Source organism: Pseudopipra pipra, chromosome 2 (genome assembly GCF_036250125.1).
Source record: "Pseudopipra pipra isolate bDixPip1 chromosome 2, bDixPip1.hap1, whole genome shotgun sequence".
Taxonomy (NCBI): domain Eukaryota; kingdom Metazoa; phylum Chordata; class Aves; order Passeriformes; family Pipridae; genus Pseudopipra; species Pseudopipra pipra.
The window spans coordinates 3,879,785-3,899,458 of NC_087550.1; the positions used below are offsets into that span (position 1 = coordinate 3,879,785).

The 19,674-nt window shown below is 45.5% G+C and overlaps 1 protein-coding gene across 2 annotated transcripts in view; it reads right to left on the reverse strand.

The window, feature by feature from the left end:
* GJA8 (gap junction protein alpha 8) overlaps positions 1 to 19,674 on the reverse strand; it is a 45,912-nt gene that overhangs the window by 10,693 nt on the left and 15,545 nt on the right. The window contains exons 4-6 of one of the 2 annotated variants that reach the window (XR_010427063.1): positions 13,748 to 13,843; positions 6,367 to 6,533; positions 2,997 to 3,157 (exon numbers count right to left, since the gene is read on the reverse strand). The gene's annotated coding sequence lies outside the window, so the exon portion shown is untranslated. The remainder of the gene's footprint in view (positions 1 to 2,996; positions 3,158 to 6,366; positions 6,534 to 13,747; positions 13,844 to 19,674) is intronic. The other variant, XM_064643298.1, reaches the window with a different exon arrangement.

Consider the following 19,674-nt stretch of genomic DNA (forward strand, 5'->3'; position numbering starts at 1 on the left):
CCCTCATCCCTCGTTCCTTAAATTTTTCCTGCAAGCACAAAAATAAGGCCAAGCAAACACAGGAAACTCGCGGTGATGCAGTTATACCTGTTGTGAACGTGATTTTTTTTATGGTACTTTCACAGTGGTTGAATAGATTGGAGTTAAACTGATGCAAGGATCGTTTTGATGTCTATAATTTAACCTGCAGAATCACTGTAAACTTTGTTGACTCTATTTACTAGTATAATCTGTATTTTCACCTGAACCTGCATCCCTTTTCCAGCAAGTACTTCTCAAGTATACCAGCTGACTTGCATGATTTTTCCTTCAATAACATGGTTAATAATAAAAACTTCACTAAAAGTACAAAGAACACTTAAGGCAAAGGAGATGAACTCTCATGTGTCAAGGGTAGGTGCTCTGCACAACCAGGGTTAGAGACAGGAGACAGAAGAGTACTCTTTTAGACACATGATTTCATGGGTGAGCATGATTTCACTTAAAACTTAACGAGGTTATTTCTTTACAACAGTGCCTTGGTTAGAAATCCTACGTTCTTGTGCCAGTGCAGGTGCTATTTCTGAGGAGCAGCACTGGGACAGGGCACAGAGCTCGTAGGCAAGGTGCTAAACATGCACTATGGAGCCATCACATATAAAATGCCCTTCCTAGGTCCCCATATACCCTCCTCTTACCTGTCCCTTTCTCTGCCCCCTGCCTAGAACCTACCACCTGGTCAGTCACAGAGGTGGAGCACATCAGCTGGAGGACATCACCAAGAAGACACAAAAATGTAGTCATGCTACATACTTAAATGGTCCATGGACTCAAATTTATCTCAGCATGTATTCTAGGTTATGGCCCCCCCACCACTATTGAGATTCTCCTCAGAGAACCACATGAACTGGTATCAGGAGTTGTGAGGTATCAGGCCAGTCAGGGAACATGTTGCTTACAGCCAGTCTGGACTATCTGAAGTGGATCCAGGGAAAGCAGTGACAAGCACCTGATAATGCTTCTGGTAATAATTAATTGCTCCAGGCCTGCCAGTAAAAGAGGAGCTAATAATATCTTCCAGCCTCTTGAGGGGATCTCCATGTGTTTGTTTTATCAAGACTTCTTGTACAATCTCTTAACATCCCCAGGCAACAAGGAGCTGGAAAGGACAAAGCTTCTGAAAGATCCAAACAAGTGGGTACATGTGGAAGCATCCCGTGTTACCTCACTGTCTATGAGGTTTGTTGCCTTCCAGCTTCTGAGGGAGACTCATTCCCTACTCCTTTCTCCCTTCTTCTGGGCTCTCCTCACACTCCCAAGGCCTGTCTTGCTGAGTGGTAGGCTCAGGGCTCTCAGGAGTGTTGTCACCACCCACTCTCCACCTTCATCTCCCTGCCTGCATTTCCACACCGTGGAATGACACACTGGAGGTGTGCTGTGCACACCAGGTGAGAAGGTGGCCCAGGAGAGCTCACAGGCAGGACAGGGCAGGGATGGGGAGGCAAAGCAGGCCGTTATTTGTTCTTCCAGTCCCCAGAGATGCACGTACCTGCCGTGCACTTTGGCTGACCTCAGCTTCCCATTTCCCACAGCAAAGCCTGTTCCCAGCTTCTCTGGGAAGGACATCTGTGGGGACGGTTCCTGTTTCCCTGCCCTTTCAGCCACTTGTCTTCCTGAGCCTGATATGATTGTTTCTTTGGGCACAGTGTAAAAGATGCCAGCAAGTAACGGAAGCCTCTCATGCCTCAGCAATTTATTGAGAAGAAAAGGAGGTTATTGAACTTGGAAGCTGTTGAGCCAGTCGTTCTCTTTTCCTGATCAAGAAGATAACCTGTCCATAGATAAATCACCCATCCAAAGGTCTTGAGCATTCACTGAGACAACCTGGCCTCAAACTAGTAAACAGCCAGGTGAAGGGAGTCAGGGATTATTTATGTACAGACCTGCCAGAAAATATAGGTCATAGGGTGGAAGGGCTTCTCCAGTTTGGAGAGGCCTGTGTTGGTTTTTTTGTTCATTATTTCCAGCAAACTTCAATTCCCTGCAGTCCTGTTACTGTTCAGTGAATACGATATTCTTAAGATCAATATGTTTTAAAGCATTTCAAGATCCTTTTAAAAAAAAGCATTAAGAGTCTTTGGGGGTTCTCTGTCAGACCTGGCAGAACTTTCAGCATCTACTTCTGTGGCAAGTTCCACCTTGGTGTAGCTGATGGTATACTATTCATGTAACTCATGAATAGTCTTCCACTTGCCCTGTGCTACGAGGCCCCATTCTTGTCTGATGGTTAAACAGCATCAAAATGAAGGCAGCTATTATTATAGGTAATTTCTCAGAGAAATACAGGCATGTATTTTAATGGCCTGCATCTCTCTAGTCCCTGAAGCTCTGAAGTGAGGACATGAGCTCTAATATTTCTGTTTCCACCCCTGCTTTGGCCCAGTGTGCAGCAGGTTTGGTGGGTTTCTACTCCCCCTGACCAGCGCTGGTTTTATGCACTGGCAGCCCTGGCTTTGTCTTTCAAAAAAAGGGTGCCCTCTTTTACAGAAGGACAGTACAGAAGTCAAGTCCATTCCAACACATTCTCTTTAGCCATACACAACTGTGGCATTCCTTTCCATTTTATATTCAACAAGGCTTTGCCTGCCCAGGGGACCACAGCTGTAAGACACTGGAAAAGATGTTGGGATGGTTTGTATAACTGAAGTTTTACTTACTGGCTTGTTTGTAACTTTGAATCATAATTTCCTGGTTATCAATATTCAAGCTTTGTGAGTCAGTGTTCCAGCAACTGGACTGATGATTTGGGTCTGCAGTGGATAACCAAGCAACACTGGAATATGGCAGCACTGGTTATTTGAGCACTCACCAAGGGAAAAACAAACACCAGTTATTGCTAAATTTAACACACAGTGATGTTGTTGACTCAAAAACAGCCTCGGAGATTTTTAAATGTTCTAAACGGCTTCCTCATTTTTCGAATCTTAAATCCAAAACGAACAAAACCTGTGTTTTACCTTCTCTGGATGGGTAAACTGGTGGCAGAAATGAGAGGCTGGTAGCAGGTTTACTGATCCCCACCCAACTGTTACATGAAAGCAGAAGGAGGTCCAAACTGGTAATGCTTTGAAAGGCATGATGCTCTAAGAAGTCTTGTTTCCCAGCCTTGAGTAGAATTCTGAGCAAAATCAACACAAATAAAGGATTTAAATAAGAAAATATAAATAATCATTGAGAACTGCTTAAAAATTGTTTACTAGGAACCAAAAATACACAACTCCTCAGTAAAGAAAGAATAGTGCAATTGAAAAAAAAAACCAAATTAAAAATTGAAATGGGGGTGGCTTAAGTAAGTAAAACACATTTAACAAATAGTAAGAGAGATGCTGAATATAAATTAGGAGATAGAAATTATAAAAAAGATACAATGGAATTGAAAAGGGAAAAAAAAACCTGACAAAGCTATTTTTTCAAAAAGTAAAGTAAGGACAAAATTAGTCCTAATCATGGCATTGATCTGTTATAGGATAGAAATCTTAGATTACTCAATAATAATGCAGACAACAAAAAAATAAATCAATAAATACTTCTATCCTACTGCTGGGGAAAAAAGGTTGATAAAGACTTTGTTGGTGACATATCTATTCTTGTTGTACCTCAGAGGAGTTAAATACCACCTACTAAAATCAGGCATTTTAAATCAGCAGGACTGGATACCTTGTACTAAAACTTGGTTTATTAAATAAGCTGCACATGATATGCCTGCACTATTCACATTTATCTGCTGTACTTCTTGGTGCAATGAGGAAGTCCTGGCGGAGAAGAAGAAAACTCATAGTCTGGCCTTTTTTATAAAGACTGTGTAGAAGGGCATAATTACTTTATAATTATCTCCTAACTGTAATTACTCACAGGTAACTACAGACCTGTGATAGGATCTCAGACTTCAACTAAGTAATTAGGTGGCTATCACAGAACACAGGGAATAAAAGGAGGGAAATATAACTAGGGGCAATCAGTGTGGGTTTATAGAAAATTCACCCCACTGAACGGTGTTAAAACTTTTCTCTAAGGAAATTTAACCATTGTTAAATAAAACAAAGCTGGTACAATATATATACTTGAGATCCTGGAAGGCAGTTTCCCTTCCAGGAAGGGATTGGAGTTACATGGCATTATGATTAAGAACTTGCTTGACATAAAAATAAGATAGCAGCCACTAAACAGACTATAAATGACCTATCAGTCTGGTTCCAAAACACAATTGAGAACTAGAAGGGACTGGGGTTTTTTATAGCATGTTTGTACCAAGATCCTGGAGGGTGTTTGGCACCTTAGAAGTGACAGGTAGAGACGTCAGTCCTGCCTGGTTTATTCTCCAGTTTTCATGAAAGCCCTCCTCTACTGTCAAAAGCTCCCTATTATGTGCTCTCTGTGACCCATAAATCATCAAATTAGAAAAAGAGTGCTTATTTTCTGGTTCAAAAGCCAGCTTACCTTAATGACCACCTGCCAGCTTGAACGAAGAAGGGAAGAAAGTACCCCCCCAGAACTGTCTTCTCACCTTGTACATATCATATGAGATCTTAGGTCTACACATGGGCTGCTAGTACGCAATTTGAAGGACTTAAATCTGCCCATTTCTAGTCCAGCTGCCAAAAATGATTTATGATCTGTGAGGTGGCCCAGAAAGCAGTGTCACGAGTGGCAATGTACTGCATCATCCTGAGGATTCTTGCTCGTGCATTTCAAAAGCTGGTCCCATCTATGAGCAATGTCTCATCCCTCGAGTCCTGGAAAGATAGTGCCTATCTTTGCTGTCCATGTAAGGGAAGAAGTTTGAAGGACACAGGCAAGACCATGAGAGGAAATGTGAAGTGAGAAGGCTAGAATGAGAATAGCAAAGAACATTCAGGAGAAAACAAAGGAATAAAGAAACTGCCAGAGCACAATCCACGTGCCAAAGGACAGCCCACAGACAAACACAGATCCTGCCTCCTTTGAGCTTAACACAGGTGGTGAAACTACCAAGACTTATGAACAATCATCCCCCAGCCACGTACTTGAAAGAGACACCCAAAAATAGAGAGACTCCTGAAAATTGTATTTGTTGCATACATGGTCATGCCTGCCAAAAGCCATGTCACTGTTCTACAAGTAGATTTTAATCCAGCTGGAAACAGACACTTGCATGAACAGGTCTCCCTGACACCAAAGACTTTAGTCCCTCGTGAATCTTAGATATGAAAGGTTGGAACCATTCCAATTCCTGCAAACAAGTCCAGTGCTGTTGCTCTACCTTTGAACGTATTGCCTATCCTGCCAAAGCATGGAAAACCTGGAACTGCCTTAGAAACATCTGTCCTGGGAAAATGAAAGGCTGCCTAGGAATGAAGGGAAGGTTCTTTATTTCTTCTTTTCAAGAAAGGATGCCTGGGCTTGCCTGGGCAGAAAGGTCTTATTCATGGAACAACAGAACAAAATAAATAATGTAGGTTTTCTGATAGTGCAGGGAATAGGACAGGCTCAGGCTGAGACTTCTAGAGGCAGCATTTAATCTGGACTGTGTGCCTTAGAGAGAAGACTCTAAGACTACCACGGGAGGAGATCTGTGAAACTGCCAAGAGCTTCTGATGATCCAGGCCCGACTATTCCTTTTAGACAAGGTATTTAGCAAAAGTAAAGATGGTTGTAGGCAGACCATGCATCCCTGACCCATGGAAAACACTTCTTGGGAACGATTTTTTATTCGGGCAGCAAGGCCTTAATGCAACAGGAACCGAGAGATCTTTTTGACTCATTAACTCAGCTGTTTTGCACAGCAATAAACCCTAGATAAGGAAGTAGCCAAGAGCAGCTCAGACTGCCAGAGAGGGGTGGGGTAGAGCAGAGGTCGCTGCTTTGGTTCCTGACAAAACCTCTCACTTACTCCTCACAACTAGATACCCACCTCAGTGGCACAGGTCACCCATGAGCACAGGCAGTGCTGGTACCAGTGGAAACAAACCCAGGGAATGTGGTCATGGCATATTTCTGGCAAGAGCCATCAAAGCCAAGAGCTATGAGGACTGGAAGGTCTCCTGGGGCCCGAGTGTGCGAGCGCGGCCACCCCGACCATGTGCTGGCTCGCAGTGATAACATTGTGTGCTGAGGTTGGCACACAATCCAGGTGAAGTCACAAGAGGAAAAGCTTCCCACCCGGCACAGCCTCAGCAGCCACATCCACAGATCCTTGCCTGCTTGCCCTCCCTCACCACGCTCCACCCAGCCAGCCCTCCTGGCCACAGGGGACACGCTGCCCTGCCTGGCTTTCTTCCACTGTGTCGGGGCAGGGCTGGCTCACAAGTGGCCATTGTGTTTCCTAGGAAGTGCTGTTACAGCAAGTACCTGGTCACTCTGGCTGTGTGCAAAGGCTCAGAGCCTCTGCTGGCACCTCTTGACGTCCCAGCCTCCATCTGCACCAGCGCTCATCCTTCCAGGGCTGTTCTCAGGAAGTTTCATTGTGCCTCAGATTCTTCCACATGCACAGTCTCAGCCTCTGTCAAACTTTAAGTCTGTGGGGAATAAGGTAAGAAATGAAGCAAAACCCCAGCATCAAAGGAATTTAGCTTTTCCACCAAAAAAAAAAAAAAAAAAGTTCCTTGAGGTAGCAGAAAGAAAAACTCTTTCTAGTTTGGTTCAGAAATATAGGGGAGTAACTGTTCAAGGTTTAAAGTTTGAAATAGATGAAAAAGCCATAGGTGATGGTGTGTACAACGAATGTCTTGCCTTGGCCAGAGGAGAATTAAAGCATGATAAATTATGATTTACTATGTCTTATCTCTGAGCACCTCAGTGGACAACTAATGAAGCCTCATTTACTTGGGGATATCACTGCAGCACAATCCAACAAAAAGGTGAACCAAACACTCTGAGCTCAGGTGAGAGGGCTGCATCTAGCCCATGCCCTCTCCTCACAGCAAAGATTGTGCCTGGTTGGTCCTGCCAGGGAAAATCTTCATTCTCCCACCCTGTACAATTCTCAGCCTCATAGTTACCAAAAGCTATGAGCCAACATTTGACTGTAATGCCAGAAAGAACTGGCCTGATCATCTAGACCCACATCCTTGAAAACCTGAGTCAGAAGACTTGGTAGAAATCCTTCCCATCTCTACAAGGGTCCACTTTCTGACAAGAATCCAGCCACAACTTAAAAGCCTCCTGTGGAGGATCCTCCAAAACCCTCACTGAGTTTTTCCAGTGGTTAGTTACAGATGATGTTAAAAAATAATGCTTTTCCTCATATAATTGTTTGGGCTTTTTACCCAGTTTCACATTCCAGCTTTTGGCTCTTAGTGCCCTCCAGCTAGACCACAGAAAGTTTGTTCCCCATGTAAGCATACCTAGACACAGAAAAAAGTTAGCCTTCAGCTTTCCCTTTTCACTCTAGCTCTTCAGCCTCTTTCACTGGAAGGCACATTTCCAATTCTTTAATACCCTCAGGCATTTCCCCTGGAACCTCTTCCATCCAGGAATCACCAACAAAAGCACTAAATAGAGTACATGGGAAATGACTGTGTTAGTACTAAGTGACACACACACTCAGCCCTTCCCAGAGCTATTCAGTTTAAACTTATTTACTGAAAGCTGCGTGAGCTCCCTCAGCTACAGCATCATCCTGGAATTTTGTACAGTCAGCCAGTGAGCTGTACCAGCCCCCACTTTTTCCCATCACTGCTTCCCGAGAACAACTTGCCAGCTGATAAGCACAGCCTGTATTCCTTATTCTTTGACATGTGCCTTAGAGCAGCTAATGTTATACTTGGCCCCATCTGTCTGAGTGATCTGGACTATTGCAGTAATGGGGGGGGGGTTTGTTTGCTTTGGGTCTTTTGTTTTTGTTTTATGTTTTCCTTGGATGGTTTTTTTTGCAGCCCACTGATTTTTGAGTCACTCCTACTGGTCATTTACCATTTTGCTGTCTTTCAGATCATTGATGGTAGAGTTCAATAGTATACAGCCACAAATGACCAACTTCACAACATTTGTTCCCCCTTGCAGCTACACATCTCCATCCATTTGGAGGACAGACACATTCCCTGTAAAGTTCTAATGTCTGCACTGCAAAAAGCAGCAACAACAAAAATCTCTAGAAGCACTATACCAGCACCATGTACTCCTGGCTCAGCCTACCTTGAGTAATTTGATGTAATAGCTTTAAGTAAACTTAACATTTGATACATGTTTCTATGGGCCTTACCACAAGCAGGCCCCTGATTAAAAAACAGGAGTCTTCCTCTCTGGCTGGGACAAAACCAAGCTTAAGCACACACTTAACTTCATCCTGTGTCAGAAGAGCCAGTCTCAATGCACACTAAAATACAGGCTTGTTCCTTGTGCTTCCTGGGCACCAGGAAGATGCAAAATGTGCAACAAGGAAGGTGAAGGAGGAGGTTAAACAGCCAAAGCTTTTCTTTACACTCTTGTAAAAACTCAAACCTCTCCCCACATCTTCTTTTCAGTTGTTAAGCACACAAACATGGGATTGCATTCCCATGCCTGGTTGCCTCAGGGGCAGTATACAAATTACAAATAAGCAAATATATGGTTTCTTTGACTTCCAAGGGATTTTTGAAGATTAACTACTTAACCCCTAATTACACAGACACTGGCTGGCTAATGAATGAGGTGAGGCAACACCCTGGGCTGGCAAGATTCATAATGAAAAAAAAGGTGGGTTATTTCATCCCAGGAGGGAGAAGGGCTCATGGATCTGGCATCTTACTGTGCAGATTTCCCATTTGGGACAGAGTCCCACAGTCTGTATCTATGGGAATGTCTGAACTTCCACATTTTACTGTAGCATCACTGCACGAGGAGGTGTGAAGTCCAGTGGCTTTGCTCACTGTAAACAATGGGCCCAGGCACTCTCCTGGGACAGGAAATGGGACAGGCACTTCCCCCCACTGTCACAGCTGATGAATGTGAGAACAACCTACCTCCTAGAAGATTTCACTCTAACTGTGAGGGTTCCCTGCATCACCCAAGCAGTTTGCCCATCCTTGACAGACCACACACCAGAGAGGGAGAAGGTGGCACACTCCAGGCTGCTCTGGTTTGGTGTTTCTGATTGGAGGCAGAGATGTGGTTATAGGGTGAGGCAGTAGTCACTGTTGCAATGTACTACTGGATATGAAATTTTAGTAACTTCTGTCCCCTGGCCAGGACCAGGCAGTACAGAGGAGTGTCTTACAAGTAATTCCAAAACATCAACACCCTGCATGCTCTGCACCCCAAGGAGTGGCTGTGGGCTGTGGTGAGAGATCCATGAAGAAGATTTTTAGTGCAAAGAGTCTAAATGCCAAGAACAGCTTCAGAGACACAAGCTGCTGTAGTGTTGTGTTCAAGACAGCAAGAGAGGAGAGGATAAACACAGCATCCATGACTACTGCATGTGGCACTTGCCCTGTGATCCACGAAGTAAAATAGCAAATACATTCCTTTGGTCATATCAACCTTCACTTTACTTTTGGGAATACAGGCTTACTCAGAAATCTGATACAGAGGAGCCAGACCATGCTAGAGCCACAGCATCTCTCCCTAGAATTCAGTTATATGGGTGATAAATTCTGCTCTCACTGACTTTGTAGACAGCAGCAGGACTTGGGGACCCACCATTTGTGTACCCCAAAGAGGTCCTTAGCCTGGCTTGCTGAAAAAATACAGTGTTTATGGAGTGTATTCAATGGTTGAGCCACTTCTCCACTGTACAAAACAATGGCAACAGTTCTTTCATTCTTCCTTTTTCCTGCTTTCTTTTTGTTTTGACTCCTTCCCCTTTCTGTCTCCCTCTGCTTCAGCTTGACAAGGCTTTCATTTCTTTACCCCATGTCTGTCTTCCATACCATCTTCCTGAATGATCTACACCAGTAGCACTGGACACTTCTGTCCCCCTGACTGATGGGCTTCATCCTCCTCACAAAAGCATCTCCCAGTAGTATTAGGCCTGCAGAGAAAAGCAGACATCTCCTGACTACCATTAGATCTTTATTGGTCCTACAGGAAGGGCCTGTTTATAGCCTGGAGCTTGCAAAGACTTATGGAATTCGAAATGCCTTCTCCTTCCATTTTGAGGGCAGGCAGCTGAAGAGACCAGGAATCCTGCCTCCCCTCACAAATATCTTGGCATTCCAGATACTGGCCTTACCTTTAGATCCTGCAGCTCAGCAAATGTGCTATCATATATCCCAGAGTTCACCCAGCCAGTGCAACCCGAGAGGCCACCTATATGGGAGGGGGTGATTAAAGTCTAGGAATGGATGGGAGGTGATTTCCACACAGCCGGGATATATTTTTGGAAGGGCAAGGCAAAGTCAGAAAGGCTTACTAAACTCTTTGATCCTTTAAGCTCCTGGTTACCAAATAACCACCACTATCCTTTCCATAAAATAAACCCATTTATTCTTAGCTACATGAATTCCCATCCCCACTTCTGCAACACTAGCATCTACTCCTAAGCTGCATCTTTCCTCCCAGCTACCCCATCATCCCTCAACAGTTCCAGTAACCCATTCCCCAGATGCTCTCCTTTTCCTGATTGGGAACATATCATGCATCTTGCTTGCTGCACCCTTCCCTCACCCTCCACAGCATTCCAATCATTTGACATGAACAACCAGCAGGCCACGCTTTGAGAACTGCCACTTCTAAGCCCTCCACAAAAAAACAAAAACAACAAAAAAAAGGTGATAGAATCTACTTAACTCATGGATTTCTCATAGCTTCTCTCATTCCCCTGACAGCTGTACAGTTGTTACATTCACATCTGCTGCTGCTAACTAGCCTCGTTTTTAGCAAAGCACAGCAGGTGCTACAGAAATCTAAGTCTGGTAACATCATAACACCAAAAGTGTTCCCCCACTTTCATTAACTCCATGCTCTTTTTTTTTATTTTCTCTATTCGTTTTTCCCTCTCCTCCTTTCTGTTTTGCTGGCATGGTCAACTGGGTCAGCAGCAAACAGGAGCTGCTGGAGTGCAGGAGCAGCTCAGCTGGTAGGTCACATCCCCTCATTGCTGCCCACTGGGCAGAGAGTGGAGGTGGCTGGCACTGGGTGCCCTAGAATAGCACCAGCAAATACCAGCCCCCTAAAGGGATGTCACACAGGATGTCCATGGGAAAACAGTGGCCAGGAGCACAACTTCAGAAGGGCACGACTTCATAAGGACACTGATAATTCATACCAATCTGTAGCACATGGATCCACCTGAAAATGGGACTTACCACCTTGCTGTCTTTCCTGGTCTAAGTACTTAATGCAGGGAGAGGGGGTTATCATAAAGCACTCCAGGAAAAGAAAAAAAAAAACAAAAACCAAAACAAAACAAATACACACACACACACAAAAGGCAAAAAAAAAATAGTAAGTCAAGACAGTGGTGATGTGGCCCAGTAGGTCACTAATTAGGATATTTCACTAGAATGTGGGAAAGAAATAAGAAAAAAGTCAAGTTCAACACTTTCTCTGTTTGACCTCAAGTGTATGGGGCAAATAGCTCTGCCCTTCAGGATGGAGCAGATTCTAGAACGAAATTCACTCAAACCCGACAAGGAAGCTCTTTAAAATTTCAAAGAACAATAACCAGACTGCTAGATAAAGCATGAATGTAAAGTCTTCATCTTCCATGGGCAGATTACCAAAGGGACATAAATGGAAGCACAGTCCTACTGTCTACCACCCCAACAGCTTAGCCTACCATTACATACATTTTATTTCCCGTGCTCTGCTGATCCACGGACCAAACTTCAATATCAGAGCTGCTGCCATCTCTGCAAACACTGGATTTCAGAGATGAGGGGGCTAGGTGCTGTTTCCCATCCTCCAAGAAAAGGAGGAAGTTAAATCTGGTCATTTACCTCCCTGTCTTAGATCCTGGCTACATCACTTAACCTTCTCCAGCAGCCCTTGTGCACCAATTGATCTCTCATGTCGTCTCTGAAAACCTGCAGGACATCAGACCCTGACAGAGGAATAGGCAGAGGGACAGTTTGCTCACAGATCCCAGTGGACTGAAGCAAGAACTAGATACCAAGCCCCTCAGGCTGCTACCAAAGGCAGATTTTGGGAACATTTACTGACAGATACCACAGAGTTCCAAGGTGAGGTGGCATCAGCAGTGCTGGGAACCTAAGCCCTGGTCTCAAAGAGCTAACTGGTACACAAACACCTTAATATTCCCTTGCCAAACTCCTAGGTGGGCAGACAAACAGTATTCATGTCATACATAAGGGGGATTAGGTATTCACTGTCTTCAAGGTATTGTGCTCCTGATCCTGCCTAGTATGAACAGGGTCAAGGAAAAAAAAAAAAACAAAACCAAAAAAGTTGAAGTGCTGGAAAGTAAAATTTGAAGGCTTGGAAAGAGGCATAAAGGTGACAGTGGTTAAACATCACTCAAGAAGATGGCAAGTGGGAGGGGTAGCAGATAGTTGTGAGATGGGGACACACAGAGTCCCGATGGAGAGACTGAGACCTGATGGCACAGCCACAGAAGAGGAATATAAAGGTAAAGAGTAAGGCAACAGGAGCTGGGAAGCAGGAGGCTGGGGACTGCAAGCAGCAGTGCACTAACTGAGGAAAACTGAGCTTTCCAATCAGAGAGTGTAGGCAAAAAGTCAGGTCTTAGAGGCAAAAATGGTGAGATTTTACAGGTCCATAAGCAAGACAGAGCTTGGATACAGCAAAATGTGTGGTAATCTGAATGTCACTGTCAAGGAGAACAGCAGAAGTGCTGGGGGTGAGGGAGAGGGGTGGTCTTGGGAAAAGGCCTGGGTTTCCCACACAGAGTTCCAGATGTTGGTAGGGGATGATGGAAGACTGGAGAAATGGGGAGACACCGAAACAAAGAGATGGTAGTACAAGATGTTGGACAGAAACAAAAGAAAGCATAAGAGGAGAACAGTTCAAAAGCACAGGAAAGACCAAAAAAAGTGGTGGGTAAAAAGTAAGAGACTCCTAGAGGTGACTGGGGCAACACTGTATATTCCTGTGAGAACAGCTTTTGGATTATGATGTTGAAAATCAACTTTGAGGTATCCCAGCAAGTACTGGAGAGTAAGAACTTGGCAAAGATAATGTGACTCAGGGAGTGCAGAAGGAATTTATTTCATTCTGCAAGTTTGCAGCGTGTAGAAGTGATTACAGGGGTGATTGCAAGGCTGGTGTTATATAAGAGATACAGGATAATAACATTCAATGAATAACATAGTACTGACTAGAGCTGTGGCCCAGGAAAAAAGAATATGCTGAGAGCTGCATGAGCCTATTTTCTAAATAAGATGTAAAAGGAAAACAGCAAGTCAGATTGAAACTTTTCATTGATTTCACTGCATGTTTCTGTTGTTGACTATAATTCCTTCCTCTAAAGAAGTCCCTTGTATCACCGTTAGGACCAGTGAAGTTTCTCTTTTGGACCAGTGAAGTCAAATCTTCAGCCATGGAAAAAAAGTGCAGGACTTTGACCCCAGGTTCTTTGATAAAAAAAATCTAGAAGTTTTTCTCCAGCAAGGAATTTTAGCATCATTGATTTTCTCTCTAATTCAGGAAGATGGACATTAAGTCTAAGATCCTTTAAAAAAAAAATAAAATTCTTAAACATCCAAATTTCTCACTCAGACGGAAAATTCTTCTTTCCAGCCAATTCAATGTCAGGTTTCCTTATTCTCCTGTAGTGGCAAGATGATACTGTACACCAGTTTGGCACCAGATACAGTTTCCAAAAATTACATACCTGCTCAATTGTTGCTTATTGTTTTATATTCAGGGATCCTTAGAGTTCAAACCCATAAAGAGGACTCTTCCAAGTGTTTCTCTGCAAGCTGCTTGCCTATTAAAAAAAAAAAAAAATAAATTAAAAACAGCTTTAAAAATTGCCATGGGCCTACAGGTAGGTAAAAGTTATATGTTGAAAAATAATAGCCTTTTTTAAAGATAATTAAGGTTTGTACCAGAACTACTTAGGTGCTTAAGAAACAAGACAGAGATATAAGTTATTACTGGGGAAAAAAAAAAAAAAAAAAGAAAGACAACAAAAAAACCCGTGGATTCCTTCCCATTACCTTACCTCTGTAGTTTATGGCTCTGGGAACTAACATCCTGCAAGCACTTCACGTGGCTTAGGTACGGAAAAGCCCCATTCCAACACAGAACTCACGTGCTGCCGTGCCGGTCACGCCGACACACCCGGTGTTCCACGCACCGCGGAGATCATCCCGCCCTCGCCTCGCCCGGGGTTGGGGCTGCTCCTTTGTTACCCCGCTCTGGACCGGAGTCCCACGCTGGCCTCTGCCTGCAGGAGGCTCAGCCCCCCGTGCTCTGCAGCAGTTTTTCTGCAGAGCTGCCCGGGGAGATTAGGGCGGCGATGGCATTTTATCGGCGCCGCTGCCGCGAGGTGAGCGCGGACACGATAAGGGAGCGCTAAAAAGTCAACGAGGTGCCGCTGACAAGGGCCGAAGCCGGGCCCTCGCGTCCCCACCGACCGCGTGTCCGTGACACTGAGCAGCCCAGACACCTTCCCACCAGCTGCTGCCCTGGAAGGCAGCACCTCTCGCCCTCTCTCAGCAGGGCACAGCCTCCCGTCTGCGCAGCCCAGCTCATCTCTGCTGGAAGCTGCCGCAGCTTCAGGCCTGCGGGGAACAAATTTTTTCTTATGGAACACCCCCACCCCCCCCCGGGTTCCCTAGTGAGCACTAAAGAGATTTTTTGCTGCTCAAACACGCTGATGGAGGTGTACCCTGGTAGTTTCGTTCCTCCCCACCGTTCCCTCCCAGAGAGGAAAGATCTGCTGCCTGAAGTGATGGCTTTTCCAGGCAAGCATCTGCACATGCTGCCTGGAGCAGAGCAGAGCCCCCAGCAGCATGCCAGGCATACACCCCACAGAGATTGGCCCCCTGCAAAAGGCAAGCCCCAAGGCTTGGGAAACCTGCTGTGACTAAGAGCTTGATTAGGACTTCAGTCTTCTTTACCTTCACCGAGTTTTCAGAGGAAGGTGAAGAAGCTGGTAAGAAATTTTTTTCTTTTGTGCAGCCACAGTACCCGAGCTGGAATCACAGAAGCAGTGCAGCCTGAGCCACATCACATCATGCTGTTAGAGCCCAAACATCCTGGCTCCATCCTTGCCATTGGTGATCACTAACTCCACATGGCAACAGTAGAGATAGCCCAAGTGGCCACAGGCTGACCAGAGTGTTTCAAAACAACCTGAAACTCAGGAACCTCCTCCACAACCTCCATCACAAGGATCCACACATGTGCCAAGGATGCTCCCACTGCCTGGGCTTCCACAGCTGAGGCCTGGTGGTTCCAGCAACACTGCTCTGGAAAGCCAGAGCACTCCTAACAAGCTCTGACACACAGCAACACCCCACAACCACTGCAGTGAGCTAAAGGACTCCTTTATATTCCCGTGGGGCAGGTGTGGTTGTCTTAATTGTGCTCTTTCCCAGCTGATGCCAATGAAGTCCTTACCAGCAGCCTCAGCACAGAAGCCCAGGTCCGAAAGAAATGCTCAGTTCACCCCCAGGGAGTCCCTGTCTGTGTGAGGTTATGTCCAACCAGGCAAGCTGCATCTTGCCAGTCCTCTGGCACCCTGAATTTACACTCATAGAGAGAGAAGAGTCACTTCTTCTTGGTGTGTGCTTGCTGAAAAACACCCCCTGAGGTATCCATGACTACTGTTTCTGAGCCTTCATAAAGACACCGGGGCACAGAGAGCCTGTCCCAGCTCCTTGAGATCCGATACAAAAACACATCCCACCAATGCACCTTGCAAGCAGTAGGCAGCAGAGGCAGAGCCTCCTGCTCACTCCTGGGAGAGCAGGCACGTAGGATTTAGGGGTGAGATCTCGGTGTTAGGGCCAGGCCAGCCCTCCCCGTGCCGTGCCGTGCTTGCTTTGGCAGGCGCTGCTTCCTGTGCTGTGCAAAACACATCTGAGGCTCCCAGGAGACTAAAACACTCAGGGATGTCGTTAAAGGGAGATGTTTCTTTCCCAGAAGAAAGAGATTTCCAATACAGGAACTCTGTCTAAGGACACTTGGATGTGGATGTTGCGCTGTTTATACTCACACAGTGGGAAGAGCCTTTGACAGTGTGTGTTATGTGCATTGCTGTAGGGATGTCTGAAAGCAACAGTCAGAGGTTATGCTCAAATATCTTGTATTTCATCTGAAATGACTTCTCCATTGTCTGTAATTTCTATTTCTCCCTCCACCCTCACCCCTCAGGACAAAGGCTTTGTCCGAAGACAGGAATGTGCCTCTGCCAAGTACCACGCTGAGAACCTTGGGGGTCTGTCCTGCTTTGGATTCTTTTCTGTTCTATTACTTTTTAAACACAGCCCTGCCCCCAGTCAGGGAAAAAAATGCAATCCCTGAACCAAAAGGTGCTGAAGAACAAATGGGCAGGAGGCGCCCACAGAGGTGGGCCAGATGTGTATCATGAGGGCCTTCATGCCAGCACATCCTTGGTGGCTCTGAACAGCCACAGATGCTCTAACCTACAAGAGAAGGCAGCTCAGCTGCCAGGTTCCCCTGGTGCCCTCTTTGCAGGGCACACAACTGCTGGGCCCTCCATCCTCCCCGACTCCAGACATGAGCAGGCCTGTAGGAGTGAGGGGAGCATCCTCCACCTGTGATCCTGCCACCAGCTGGCCTTCCTCCCTTGCTGATGGTGCTCCACAGCCTGTGAAATGAGCCTTTGCTGAGCAGACTTTTTCCTTCTCTTTGCCACTAGAAACGCAGAATTCTTCCAGAACTTCAGCACTTCTGGAAAGGTAAAGAACAAAAAAATCTCCTCATGCTGGCACCTGACAGGCACCCCTGGTTGCTGATTCCTCTGTGGCACCAGTCCTCCAGCATTTTAGTCGAGAGCCTAGCAAGTTCCTCAGGGACCTAACAAGTACTCCATGGACAGCCATTCATTGTGTGCTCCCAGCCCCAGGCAAGACCAGCACACTCACCAGTCTGGCAGGCTTCCCCCCCCAGCACTTTCACAAGCGCTTGTCTACCTTGTTTGAGCTTCAGAGAGTTCAGTTTGGGGTGAAGGGTAGGTCAGCTCTTATCTCGTATCTACACGCGCAAATGTAACCCTCACCAGTTCCCTTCCCAGCTCCAAGAGTTCCTGCCCAGTGGCACAGTGAGGACCATGCTTTCCCCCTCTGCTGAGGCCTTTCAGCAGGAGACAAGCAGTGCCAAAGAGCCATAAATATTTCCTAGGGACCCTGCAGCCTTGAAGAAAATCCTGGGGATGTCTCTGACCTTTCTTCTCTGCAGCCTTTGGTACAGGGCTCATGGTTATGTGAAGGAGCAAAGCCACAGTTGCCCCTGCCTTGGTCTAGGCTGTTAAGAGCAACCCTGGGGTGATACTCAGGGAAGACAGGAGCTGAATGAAAACCCCAAACAGAATTCTGCAAGGATCTCACAATCCCCGTGAGATTCAGAGATTTCAGGAAGCCCCTCTGGCCCCATTCTCCTTCTGGAAAGAGCTTTTAGTGCAGCTGAGATGGATCCAAGAGCTTGAGCTACAGGATCTTACAGTTTGTTTAAGCAAATATCACTTCTGTCAATTTTCCAAATGTCTGTTCATGCACAGACTGTCTCAGCATCCTGCCAGGGCTCCAAACACTCAGCTATGGAGAAATCTTCCGGAAACCTGTGCCTGCATCCCTGCCTTGCCTTCTGACCATTTTAAGACCAATCACATAAACAGAAGCCCACGTGGAAATGTAGTTGTGAAAGGTTGCATTCTCTAAAGCCTTGCAGATGTATGTGACTTAGGGAGCCCTGCTCAGACCACCAGTCACCTTGTTCTAACCACAGCACATCACACTGGGCTCCAAGTCCAAACTAGCAAGCCATATCTATATCCCTCACTGCTGGAGACTACCATGGGACAAAGACACCAAAGCTGAGTGGGGGTGGGTGGGAAGGGAATGGTGGAGCAGGCAGAGACAGTTGGTCCCGTGTGTTTTCTTTCCTTAAAGATAAAAACTTACCCCAGTCAAATGAAAAATCAGGAACAATGCAGGAATTTTAAAGAGCCACCTGACTCAGCGTCTAGGCAGGATATCGATTAGAGAGGCCATTCTTTATTCCTCTGCTATTGTTTGAGACCAGCCTCCCTCATGACAGCAACAGGCGTGGGAAAACAGCAGCTTTGGTGTTAAAAAGTGCTTTTATCACTGAGTGGAGCAGAGGGGTCTCTGGGAACCAGAGATGGTTGTGTCTGATAGTCAAGGGAATGCATTCAAACTGAGAACCTTATTCTGGGGTCTCTGAGGTCCTGCTAGCAACTCTGAAGCACACCAACACAATGCAGCACATGCCCAGTCCAGCATTCCTACTGAGCTGTACTCAGGTGAGTTCAGAGAGGTGCAGAAAGAAAACATCTCTGCCTGCTAAAAATTCTTAGATTTCTTGAGCTCCAGTAGCTGCTGTGATGGCTGTTCCTACAGACATGCTCACCTTGGTTTTAAAAAAGCCAGACTGTGTTCTGCAAACCACGTGGCACAGCACAGAGAACAGGCTCACCACCCACGTCCTTCTCTCTCCTCTTGAGCAGGTTTTTTACCCAGGCTGGGCTCCAGCCTGCAGCAGCTACCACAATGATGTCAGTAGGTGAGGGCATCTCCTTCATATTCAACAACACCAAACAACTGTAGGGTGTTACACTTCATTGCCACTTAAACTATCCAGGTGCCTGCAGCCTCTCAACAAGCCAACACAAGTCTCTACCAAGAGAACTGACAGACAGTCACACAGCTACCTGGAAGCTTCAGGCAGGAATAAAGAAAATCTTTGGTTTCTTGGTCATTCTCAGTGTATTAAAAACCAACACGCTTCAGTACCTGAACACTTCTGATTTGACTGAGCAGAGGGCAAACAGTGACCAAGAACCAGGTTTTCAGCCAGCCAAAATATTCCTGGCTGCCCTCAGGGCTGTGCAGCGAGCTCCTGATTTTATATTCTCTGAAGGTTTGCAACAAAATCTCATATGTCACCACCTTATATATGCATATGGCACTCTTTGTTTCCACCTACCCTTAAGATAAAATAAAAAAATTGAAGTCCTTCAGGTACTGACTGGACAAACACCACCACATGAATTCACTTCAAAGACACCACAAATGAAAGAGCACAGTGCACTGGAGAGTGGATCTCCAGACACAGGGCAGGCTCTCTGTCAGCACTAGATATTTATTCCAGCATCTAAAAATGCTTTGCAATACAGCTTCACATGTCTGTGTAAGAATACACAGTTTGGTAACAGTGGGACTGCACCACCTTTTTCTGCAGGCTTTCATGCTTCAGTTGCATTCTTGCCACGATTTTTTCACCTTCCCAAAACTGAGAAGCAGTGAAGACTCAGCCAAGATTCTCCTCCTCCAAAGAAATGTGAAAAAAGAGAAAAGATAAGATAAGAGAAGAGAAGAGAAGAGAAGAGAAGAGAAGAGAAGAGAAGAGAAGAGAAGAGAAGAGAAGAGAAGAGAAGAGAAGAGAAGAGAAGAGAAGAGAAGAGAAGAGAAGAGAAGAGAAGAGAAAAGAAAAGAAAAGAAAAGAAAAGAAAAGAAAAGAAAAGAAAAGAAAAGAAAAGAAAAGAAAAGAAAAGAAAAGAAAAGAAAACTTCTGTGACAAACGGACAACAAAGCTAAACTTAGATGT